Below are 12,784 nucleotides of genomic sequence, written 5' to 3' on the forward strand. Positions count from 1 at the left end.
ATCACTCTCTGGAGAGCTTTTTGGTCCTTCACACAGCTGTTCCCAAACCACGATGTCATGTTCTGTGTGAGGATGCTCTCCACAGCGCCTGTATAGAAAATCCTGAGGATCTTTGAAGAGACCCTGAACTTCCTCAGTTGTCGTAGGTGATACAGGCGCTGCCTAGCCTTTTTGGTCTGGACCTGAATGTGGGAAGCCCATGTCAGGTCTGAGGAGATGTGAACACCAAGATACTTGAAGGACTGCACCCTCTCCACTGGAGCTCCATTGATGATAATGGGCTTGTAGTCTCTGTGCTGACCCCTTCTGAAGTCCACCACCAGCTCCTTGGTCTTGCCGACGTTCAGCTGGAGGTGGTTGTCCTGGCACCATGATGCCAGATTCTTCACTTCATCCATGTAGGCCGCCTCATCGTTGTTGGAGATGGCACCCAACACCACTGTGTCGTCAGCAAACTTCACAATGGTGTTGGAGCCATGGGTGGCCACACAGTCTGAAGTGTAGAGGGAGTGGAGCAGTGGCGAGAGGACACATCCCTGAGGTGCTCCTGTGTTGATCGTGATGCTGTTGGAGAAGCACCTGCCCACCCTCACCACCTGAGTTCTGCCAGTGAGGAAGTCCAACACCCATGCACACAGACGGCTGTTAAGTCCCAGATCCCTCAGCTTTGTGAACAGTCTGCAGGGCACTATTGTGTTAAACGCTGAACTGTAATCAACAAACAGCATTCGCACATAGTTACCCTGTTTCTTGTCCACGTGGCTGAGAGTGGTGTGTAGGACGTGGGCGATGGCATCCTCTGTGGATCTGTTGGATCTGTAGGCGAACTGCAGCGGATCTGTGGTGTCTGGGATGGAGGAAGAGATGGTGTTCTTCAGCAGCCTCTCAAACACCTTCATTACTACCGAGGTCAGTGCAACTGGCCGGTAATCGTTCAGGGATGAGGGTTTGCTGTTCTTGGGCACAGGGATGATGGTGGATCTTTTGAAGCATGTGGGGACCACAGACTTCGCCAGGGACTCGTTGAAGATGTAAGTGAACACACCTGCTAGCTGGTCAGCACAGCAGACGGCCGGTGATGCCGTCTGGCCCCGCCGCTTTCCTTGTGTTCACTCTCCTCAAAGCCGCTCGGACGTCATGCTCCGCAATGCTGGTCACCGGTCTCTCGCTGATGACGTCACTGTCCTCGGTAGTCAGGCGGTAGATAGAATTAGCCGCCTGGCTAACCTCGAAACGGGCGTAGAACTGATTCAGCTCGTTGGTGAATGCAGAGTCGGCGTTGATCGGCGCAGTGTCCCTGGCTTTGTAGTCCGTAATGGTGCATAGTCCGTGCCACATACTCCGTGTGTCCCCCTGGTGGAAGCGGGACTCCACACGTTCCCGGTACCGGCGTTTGGCATCTCTCACCGCACGCCGCACGCCGTACGAGGCCGCTTTGTAGGCGCTCATATCGCCAGTGGCGAGACCCGCGTTGTAGGAGGCGGTCCTGGCGTTTACTGCAGTGCGGATCGATCTCACAGCCTCAATGACTAAAGACCCATAGCCCTCACGCCTATAGTCAAATTCAAATTCAAATTCAAATTTTATTTGTCACACACACAACCATACACAGTATGACATGAGGTGAAATGCTTGTAGCTGTGCAATGTAGTGCCATTAAATGACAGTGGTTTTACAGTATTTACAAATTTACAGGTTATACAAAATTTACAGATTTAACTTAGAAATTTACAGTAAAAAAATGTGCAAATAGCAGAAAGAGATTATAAATTATAGGAAGTGTGCATGAAGAAAAACCAGAGTGCGTGTGGTGATGTGATGTGTGTGAGAGTCCAGTCTTATAGTGATGAGATGTGTATGTGAGAGTCCAGTCCTACACCTGGTTCAGGGCCCGAATAGCCTGGGGGAAGAAGCTCCTCCTCATTCTCTCTGTTTTGGCCTTAAGGGAGCGGAAGCGCTTCCCGGACCTCAACAGTGAGAAGAGTCCATTGTTGGGATGGGAGAGGTCCATCATAATCTTCCTAGCTTTGGTCTTGCACCGCTTGGTGTAGATGGACAGCAGGTCAGGGAGCTCTGATTGAATGATGCGTTCAGCTGAGCGCACCACTCTTTGCAGATCTCGTCTGTCCTGCTTGGTGCTGTTCCCAAACCAGGTGCAGATGTTTCCCGTCAGGATGCTCTCGATTTTGCAGGAGTAAAAGTTCTTGAGCACCTTCAGTGGCAGATGGAAGTCTCTAAGTCTTCTGAGGAAGAAGAGACGCTGACGGGCTTTCTTAACCAGGGTGTTGATGTGACAGGACCATGACAGGTCCTGAGTGATGTGGACACCCAGGTATTGGAAACTGTCCACTCTCTCCACTGGCGTGCCACTGATGATGAGGGGCTTGTAATTCCTCGGCTGCTTTGTAGTGAAGTCCACGATCAGCTTCTTAGTCTTGCTGACGTTTAGGAGGAGGTTATTCTCCTGGCACCAGGTCTCCAGGTTCCTAATCTCCTCCAGGTAGGCCGTCTCGATATTGTCGGAGATCAGGCCCACAACAACAGTGTCGTCAGCAAACTTGACAATGGAGGTGGTGTCTGATGTGGCTACACAGTCATAAGTGTACAGTGAGTACAGCAGGGGGCTTAAAACACAGCCCTGAGGCGCTCCAGTGCTGAGTGAGATGGAGACTTGTTTTCCCACCCTCACTGATTGGGGTCTGTCTGTGAGGAAGTTGAGGATCCACTGACACAGTGATGAGCTGAGTCCTAGATCCGTCAATTTGGTGAAAAGCTTAGAGGGAATTATTGTGTTGAATGCTGAACTGTAGTCCACGAAGAGCATCCTAACATAATTGTCACGGTCCTGGGTCTCCTGACCCAGCGTTTTTAGTTTTTTGTGATGTTTGTATTATTGTACTTGTGTGTGAGTTATTCGATGGTTTCTAGTTTCGATCCCTTGCCCTTCATGTTTCTCTGTGTCCCCTCTGTTCTGTGTAAGTCTGTGTCTGCATGTTTGAGTTCCCCTCTGTGTCTCTCAGTTCTTAAAGTCCTCTGCCTTATGGTTTATGTCTCTGTGTTTCTTAGTTGCTGTCTCCACTGTGTCAAGTTCGCGTCTCTGTGTGATCCTTCCTGTTTTACTTTGAAGGTCCGTGTCTTATGTGAATGTGTCCTGCTTTGCTTGTCTCGTCAGTCCTGATTTCTCCCAGCTGTGCCCTCCTTCTGTGTCTCATTCCCCTCGTTACTCCCCAGTGTATTTAAACCCTGTGTTTCTCTGAGTCAGTGTTGCGTCGTCCCTCATGCTGTGTGGATCTCCCTGTGTTTCTCTGTGGGTTTAGTTTGTGAGTTTACAGTTTAGTTTGCTTTGTATGACTTTCTCCTGCCAGCGAATAAAGCTGAGTTCTTTGTGTTTAAACTTTGTGCCTGAGTGCCTGCCTTTTGGGTCCAACTCCTTCCCACCGCACAGCGATTCATGACAATAATTGCCTCTGCCAGTGTCCAGGTGACTCAGGGATGTGTGGAGCAGGTGAGATATGGCATCGTCTGTGGAACGATTAGTCCAGTAAGCAAATTGAAGTGAGTCGATGGTGGCAGGAAGTGAAGAAGTGATTTGATCTTTCATCAGTCTTTCAAAACACTTCATCACAATTGAAGTCAGTGCTACTGGACGGTAGTCATTGTGGCAAGCGGGCTGCTGTTTCTTTGGAACAGGGACAATGATGGACTGTTTGAAGCACGTGGGAGGGAGAGCCAGGGAGAGGTTGAAGATCTCCGTGAACACCGGTGCTAGCTGGTCAGCGCAGGCTCTCAGAACCCGGCCAGGGGTTGCATCTGGTCCTGCTGCCTGAAGGTGTTCCTCACGGCATGCTCTGTGATGAGAATGCATTGTCTTCACTGGTGCACTCCGAGTGTGCGCAGCCGTTTGTTGTTTTAATTGCCGCGGTGTCGAAGCGAGCGTAAAACGTGTTCAGCTCATCAGCCAGTGAAGCGTCGGCATTCATCATTGACGAAGTGTTTGTTGATGTGTGAGAGCCTCATGCAGCTCACATAAGGCAGTATCCGAGTCCGCGTGAGGCGGAATGTAAACAGTGCAGGCAATGACCGCAGTGAATTCCCGAGGGAGATAGAAAGGGCGACATTTAACGATCAAAAGTTCCAGAATGGGTGAGCAAGAGCGTGTGAGATGTTTGTGCTGTCGCACCATCTGTTGTTCACCATCAAACACACTCCACCACCTCTTTTCTTCCCCGACTCCATTGTCCTGTCCATGCGGTAAACCGAAAAGAACCCCGCCGGCTGCACGGTGCGGTCTGGTATCGCTGGGTTCAGCCAAGTCTCGGCGAAGCAGAGGAGGTTGCAGTCCCGAATGTCTCTCTGCAACTTAGTTCTGGCTCTGAGGTCATCAAGCTTGTTCTCGATGGATTGAACATTGGCTAGCAGGATACTGGGCATGGGTGCGCTGTGCGCGCGAGCCCATAGCCTGTTCCTGATGCCGGTTCGTTTCCCTCGAGGCCGTCGCTTAGGGTCGCGTCCTTTGTTCTCTCTTAGGATCTCCTTTGGCCAGGTTGGGTCCGGAGTTAAACATGGTGAAATGTTTGTGTATTGTAGACCAATAGAAACCAGAGTGTCTCTACTGTAGCGAATTTGTGTGTTTTGCATGATGCCCATTATGGCAGATATAGCCACGGTCTGAGTAACCCCCTTATTTAGGCCACTCACACACGGACTCTATTCAGACCAAAGTCTTTTTTTTGCACTACTTTCAAGCACTTTGCAAGTTGTCCTCTAATGTGTGGCTTTCTCTTATTTTTGTTCATATGTTTGTATCGTGTTTGTATATATATCTCCTATTTGCTATTCATCCCCACTGTCAACTATGAATATTTCATTCTGGCACACTTGGTGTAGAGCACCCATCTCTGTATTCATGGTCTCATTTACTGGTTTTATGTGCTCATTTTGATTTTGTGGTCATTAATTAAGCCTTTTTAACATATTCACTGTAGCTCTGAGCTTTAGACAATACTCAACCGAGTTGCGTGTGAGATTACAAATACCAGACACAGTAAAATTGGGCATTAAATGATCTTTAAACTTCCATTAACAAATGCGCTGGTGTGAGAATTGTTCATGGTAAGAGTGCTGAATTCCCAGCTTTTGAGTGGTCTTGTAATCTTCCTCCTGCTTTCCTCAATTACTTAGAACATTTTGGGCAGTAAGAATGCATCTGAAGCAGATTATCTCGTCTTATGTGAATGTATGTTTCTGAATGTGAAAAACGGCAAGTTGGAACAGTGTCCTGACCCTGGTTCATATGTAAAATCATCTAAGAGAGGGCCAACTCTTAGTACAGTTTGTGCCGACAGGACTGACAGGAAATTACATGCTTTTGCAGAGCATGCTTTTGCAGGCGAAAAGTGAAACTAAGCAGAGTGTTTGATCGAAACTTAAAGTGTGTGTGACGTCTATATAAATGACTATCCTTCCTGTTTTGTGCTTCAGACCTTGGGTTGTGTGTTATGAGAAAGGTCTCCATATCCAGATATGTAAAATAAAGATCATTTTTTGAGTTTGACCACTTTGAGCCTTGTGTCTTTTTGGCCCTAAGAATCTAAAAGAACCATTTTTAATAGGAGCTGACCGGGTGCCGCAGGAACAAAGGGCTGGCCAGTAGCAGTGAGAATGTGAATTCAATAGTCTTTCAGAAAATCATGCAGAAATCCACAAGAAAAAAGAATTAGCCACTTAATCTGACTGATTTCTTTCTCTGTGGTGAAAACAGGGTACCATCATCCTCAGAGCCTGATTGCTTAAAGCAAAAACTCAAAAGGCAGGGGAAGGTAAACAGGACCCAAGACACAGGAGACAACTTACCAATAAAACAAAACAGGAAATGAATTATAACCACATCTGATGTACTAAACATGGGTGAACTTTACAAAAGGAAAACACAAGATATTAAAGAGCGAAAACTGGTAATTTCAGAAAATACAAAAAACCCCACACATAATAAAGTCAAATTTAAACAGCAAACTGTAAAGACCTCAGAGAACATAAAAAGACAGTAACTTAAAACCTAAAAGAAAATTAAAGAAATAAAATTAGATTTTTTTTTAATTTTTTTTTTTACTATAAATCAGCCAAAGCCTAATCCAAAATGTAATCAGTAATTTAAAGCACTGGCTCCAGTCCCATTGATCATGATACCATAGCAGTACTTTTAAATGACTTGGTGGCAGAACACTGACATCTAAAGAGAGATTAAAAAAAGAATTCTCATGTAAGACAACTGACTTGAAAGCATGACAGAAGACTAACACACTGATGAAATCTTCAGTGTTACAAAATCCATGCGTACCAGTGCAGTCTGACTGGCCCATTGCTCATGCATAGGTGTTAAGGGACCCATGGACTCAGGTACAGGAGGCATCAGACCGTCAAGCTCCATGGCTTTTAAATCTATTTGTTTACTCTAGGGGCTTAGTTTTCTTCTCTCCAAAACAGATCGATCTACTGGGAATGCTACTGGTGTTGTTATGATGTTTGCCTGGGTGCTGCTCTGCTGGTAGCAACAGCTCCTTCAGATTCACAAGATGCTGACACAGTGATACAAAGTTCTACAATTAACTCAGCATGGGAACCACAAAGCACCAGCCACCTTGCCATACAAATTTGGATCTTGGAATGAGATAGTGAGTCATTGTAGTGTTCAGATAGTCTGAGCCCAGTCCAAAACAAGAGAAAAAAGTAGCACTGACCGTATTATAAATTTTATTTATTTAGTTATAATTCTGACCTTTTTTGTTTGCCATACTGAGAGAAAGAGGCAATCACTGTATGAAACATTAATTTTTACTGAAGCTATTTGAAATGGTCTAAAATACATTAAGGTGACATCTGTGTCCACATAGATAGATGTGTTAGATATTGCTAAATTAACTTGTATTTTATTATTATTTCATATGCATCCGATGAAGAGCCCAAAAGAAGAATTTTGCCCAGGAAACTCAAATCCAGTAAATTTGGCTATTAATTATAGTAATGATAATTACTCACTGCCATGGGTGGACTGGGACAAAAAATTGACCCGGGCATTTTGACTAGAGATCGGCCCACCAGGCATTATAGGAAAAACCATAAAGCCTTTGAATGAAAACAAACGTTGTTGTGACAATGATGTACACTGTCTTGTTGGTATATATGCACAAGTCTAATAAACTTAAACCTACACCATCCTCCATGGTATTCTAAATCGTACTTAGCAGAAACCAAAAGACTGCTTGGTCGAGTTAACCTCCTAAACTATCTACAACACATGGTGGAAACCTGACATTAAGGCTACGTTCACACTGCAAATCCGATTTTTTTGACCCTATGCGACCCATATCCGATCATGGTATGACAGTGTGAACGGCACAAATCCGATATTTTCAAATTCGATCTGGGTCACTTTCGTATGTGGTACTGAATCAGATACATATCCGATGTTCCAGAAAGCGACTGCTGTGTGAATGGTCAAGTCGCATTAAATCCGTCTTTTACGTCACTGACACAAGACAGACACCAATTATCAGCGCCAGAGAATCGCCTGATAAGACATCGCGAACGCTTCCTGGCCATCCAGTGAAACTGCTGGGAAGACAATGTTGGAGAAACGTTAACATTTTATTTGGACTGCATAATTTGCAGATTCTGACAGAAATGTGCAACTATCATTTGAAGCACCGCTCCTCTAAAACAGCAATAAAGATCATTATTAGGTTATCTACATTATTATGTAAATAACAAAATAACTTATAGCAAAAATTGGGAAAAGTAAAGTCCGAAGTCTTTACATTAAGGGCCATCAGTCAAACAATATTGTTTGCTCTGGGTCTAAACAGAGCGCGTTGTATGTGACGTCTTCTTTTGCGCATGCGGGCCGCTTTGAGCGTTCACACTAGAGCGCCTTTGCCGTCACATTTTATTTGTAGTGTGAACAAGCAGACAAAAAAATCGGATTTGATCAAAAAATCGGAATTGAGCATTAAGACCTGCAGTGTGAACGTAGCCTTTGACAGAGAAGACTAAAGGTGAGACATGACCATTACTGAATATTAAAAATAATAAATGACAGATTTAGTGATATTTTCATAAACTATTTATTTACCACATCAATAAACAGCATGGCAGGGCAAAATATTTTTTCTAACATGGCAACCTTTAAAAAGTGACATAACATGACTTTGGTTGTAAGATTCAGATAATGATTTATTAAAATCCAAACAGTTTAAATGAGAATAAGAAAGAAAAATATATTTTCTGCCCCCCTTTCCCTATTAATGCCCTACCTGGCCCCCCTGGCAAAACTTTGTTTGACCCGCCCCTGCACAGTTACCAGCTGCCAGCTACTTAGAAAAGGATCTTTGTGTTATTTGTCTCTCAGAAACAGTTCATAACTTCCCTTCAACTCATTCGTGTCACCTAAAAGGTAAACCTGTTTCTCCATCCCCTGTTCAGCTCTGATGATTCAGTAAGGATATCTCCTGGATTCATCTTCATGTTTCCCTGTCTCCAGATATCCAAACAATATCATGACCAGCAGCTTTTAAGGCTTTGGCTCCAGCAAACATCAGCTGATACTAGAAATTAATATTAAATACATTCTAACAACAGCTTATCAAGCTTAAATGTGCTGCTGTTGTTTATCCGCTGGTTTCCTCTTTCTGGGCAAAGTGGGCAATAAACAAACAAGAGAGAAAAGCCAATCAGCTGATCATTTATCAGTTTCATGATTGAAGTATCAACAGGAGAGGGAGTGGGAGAGAATGAGAGAAGTAATATTAATATTTTCTCTCAATACATGATGATTCCGTTTTTACAGAACGGTTGGCAACTCTAATAACTAATTGTGAATAAAATAAAGTTCACTATTAGTAATATCATAGCACCCGTCTAGCAGTATAAAAAATCCGTCATGCTAGCTGGTACGCAGTACGAGTTATTTTAACTGGGAGGAAATAAAAATGTGAAAATAAACTACAACTAAACTTGGTTTATATCTGACCCACTCAGACCAACTTCTCACCTGCCCCTCGGACCGGCCGCGCCTCATGTCTCTCCTCCTCCTGCCTCCCTCATCCCTGATCCACCTGCTGGCCTCCACCACTTGCTAATGTTACTGAAACTGTAGAAGCTCCGCCATAGAAAACAACTGAGTTCTTTTTACACATCTGCCAACATCTGGCCAATCCACCACCTGTCATTGTTTACAAAAAACAAAGCAAAACGAAACGAAAAATCCCCATCTGCCCACCAGGCAAATGCCCAGTATGCCCCGTGGCCAGTCCAGCTATGCTCACTACTGCTAGTACTGCTCACTACTGAATTATACTGCTAATTGGGAATAAAATTGATGAACGCCAGAAAATAATTTGGATCATGTCTTTATGAGACGTAATATCATCACCTGAGCTCTGTAAAGCTATTTAAATATTGCTAGATTATTGTCCTCCCTTAACAAACATGCTACTTCTATCTATACAGAAACTTGGTGGCTTACTGTGTAAGTCACATTTATAAGGAAAAGATTCATAATCAGGGAAGATCATAATCGGGGTATGTCCACATTAATAAGTGACAGAGAGCGGAACTAACAGCCCTCCCGTTGTTCAATAAAAATGATTTAAATATAGCTCATCCGAGGGTTACTCACACTTTAACGATGGTATGGAAACCAAAGGATCCACAGAGAAAATGTGTTTTCTTAAATTGTGTAATCTGTAGTCTATGAGGCAATAAACCAGCTTTGTCCCGGTGTGACTGATTTCGAAATGGGTGGTTTCCAAACTCGAACATGGGTACGTGAGGAAATCCGCGCAAACTACACCTCTCCACACCTTTGTCAGAGATGACGGTATCACGTTCCCTGGTAGCAAACGAGTATGTCACGCTTGTTACCTGTGAGTGAAACGGTGAAAAAGCTCTCACCGATAGAGTCTACGCATCGTTTGTACGTGTATTATATGAAACTGAACCAGAAAACGATTTCCTCGTAGCTCGGGTAAGTAATTTATAAAAGTATCATATTGTAGCGGGTCACGGCTGTTCGGGGTTCTGTTTGTACAGTTCTGTTTTGTTTATGTTGCCATGGTAACGGGTGACACACTCTGGCTGTGACGGTATGTCCTTCGTGCGCCACTGCGGTAAAGTGAGCCGTCATTTGTGAGCCGCGGTCAAGCCAGCCGCCTCCTATCCGCCGCATAAATTTCCTTGCGCTTTTACACCAGTCTTTACGGTAGCGCCTTTTCGCTTTATATCCTGATTGAAAGCCTAGACTCACGCACACATGCACGCGCGTGAACAATCACACGCACGCGCGCACACAAATTACAATGGAACAGCCCAATACAGCCATCGTGACAGTCTGGTTGCATATTCAAAAATTCATTAAAAAATCATTCTTAAAAGTTGATGCCAAGCTTTCAACACAATCCTCTTCTCGGACACCTACTTTACCTCTGGGCCAGTTTTTACCCAGATTTACTGTAATATTACTCAGAAATCACAGTAAACTCATATTCAGTGCAATACAGTCAATGCACTACAATTATGTTTATTTCAAAAATTCATTAAAAGTCATCCTGAATAGTTGAGGTCCAACTTTCAACACATCCCCCCTCTGGGACACCTACTGTACCTGTGTGCCAATTTTCATCCAGATTTACTGTAGAATTCCTCAGAAATTAAAGGGTACTTGTATTCAATGCAATACAGTCAATACAATAGAATTATGTCAATTTTCAGAAATTCATTAAAAATCCTCCTGAGTAGTTGATGTCCAACTTTCAACACATCCCCCCTCTGGGACACCTACTGTACCTGTGTGCCAAGTTTCATCCAGATTTACTGTAGAATTCCTCAGAAATTAATGGAAACATTTATTCAATCTAATACAGCCAATGCACTACAATTGTGTCAATTTTCAAAAATTCATTAAAAATCATCCTGAGTAGTTGATGTACAACTTTCAACACATCCCTCCTCTGGGACACCTACTGTACCTGTGTGCGAATTTTCATCCAGATTTACTGTAGAATTCCTCAGAAATTAAAGGAAACTTATATTCAATTCAATACAGTCAATACAATAGAATTATGTCAATTTTCAAAAATTCATTAAAAATCATCCTGAGTAGTTGATGTACAACTTTCAACACATCCCTCCTCTAGGACACCTACTGTACCTGTGTGCCAGGTTTCAGCCAGATTTACTGTAGAATTCCTCAGAAATTAAAGGAAACTTATATTCAATTCAATACAGTCAATACAATAGAATTATGTCAATTTTCCAAAATTCATTAAAAATCATCCTGAGTAGTTGATGTACAACTTTCAACACATCCCTCCTCTAGGACACCTACTGTACCTGTGTGCCAGGTTTCAGCCAGATTTACTGTAGAATTCCTCAGAAATTAATGGGTACTTGTATCCAATGCAGTCGGCCAATACAGTAGAATTATGTCAATTTTCAAAAATTCATTAAAAATCATCCTGAGTAGTTGATGTACAACTTTCAACACATCCCCCCTCTGGGACACCTACTGTACCTGTGTGCCAAGTTTCATCCAGATTTACTGTAGAATTCCTCAGAAATTAATGGGTACTTGTATCCAATGCAGTCGGCCAATACAGTAGAATTATGTCAATTTTCAGAAATTTATTAAAAATCATCCTGAGTAGTTGATGTACAACTTTCAACACATCCCCCCTCTGGGACACCTACTGTACCTGTGTGCCAGGTTTCAGCCCGATTTACTGTAGAATTCCTCAGAAATTAAAGGGTACTTGTATCCAATGCAGTCGGCCAATAAACTACAATTATGTCAATTTTCAAAAATTCATTAAAAATCATCCTGAGTAGTTGATGTACAACTTTCAACACATCCCCCCTCTGGGACACCTACTGTACCTGTGTGCCAAGTTTCATCCAAATTTACTGTAGAATTCCTCAGAAATTAATGGAAACATTTATTCAATCTAATACAGCCAATACACTACAATTGTGTCAATTTTCAAAAATTCATTAAATATCATCCTGAGTAGTTGATGTACAACTTTCAACACATCCCCCCTCTGGGATACCTCCTGTACCTGTGTGCCACGTTTCATCCAAATTTACTGTAGAATTCCTCAGAAATTAAAGGGTACTTGTATCCAATGCAGTCGGCCAATACAGTAGAATTATGTCAATTTTCAAAAATTCATTAAAAATCATCCTGGGTAGTTGATGTCCAACTTTCAACACATCTCCCCTCTGGGACACCTACTGTACCTGTGTGCCACGTTTCATCCAAATTTACTGTAGAATTCCTCAGAAATTAAAGGAAACTTATATTCAATTCAATACAGTCAATACAATAGAATTATGTCAATTTTCAGAAATTCATTAAAAATCATCCTGAGTAGTTGATGTCCAACTTTCAACACATCCCCCCTCTGGGACACCTACTGTACCTGTGTGCCAAGTTTCATCGAAATTTACTGTAGAATTCCTCAGAAATTAATGGAAACATTTATTCAATCTAATACAGCCAATACACTACAATTGTGTCAATTTTCAAAAATTCATTAAAAATCATCCTGAGTAGTTGATGTACAACTTTCAACACATCCCCCCTCTGGGACACCTACTGTACCTGTGTGCCAAGTTTCATCCAAATTTACTGTAGAATTCCTCAGAAATTAAAGGGTACTTTATTCAATTCAATACAGTCAATACAATAGAATTATGTCAATTTTCAAAAATTCATTAAAAATCATCCTGA

The 12,784-nt window shown here is 42.8% G+C and overlaps 1 protein-coding gene across 1 annotated transcript in view; it reads left to right on the forward strand.

The window, feature by feature from the left end:
• Positions 1-9,894: 9,894 nt before the first annotated feature.
• Positions 9,895-12,784, forward strand: part of LOC308384238 (CMP-N-acetylneuraminate-beta-galactosamide-alpha-2,3-sialyltransferase 1-like) — a gene marked incomplete at its 5' end in the record, with an annotated part of 34,140 nt that continues 31,250 nt past the window's right edge. Inside the window, one exon of the mRNA XM_080862702.1 lies at positions 9,895-10,021. The remainder of the gene's footprint in view (positions 10,022-12,784) is intronic.

Source organism: Rhamphochromis sp. 'chilingali' (genome assembly GCF_963969265.1).
Source record: "Rhamphochromis sp. 'chilingali' genome assembly, chromosome: 17".
In the NCBI taxonomy this organism is placed as follows: domain Eukaryota; kingdom Metazoa; phylum Chordata; class Actinopteri; order Cichliformes; family Cichlidae; genus Rhamphochromis; species Rhamphochromis sp. 'chilingali'.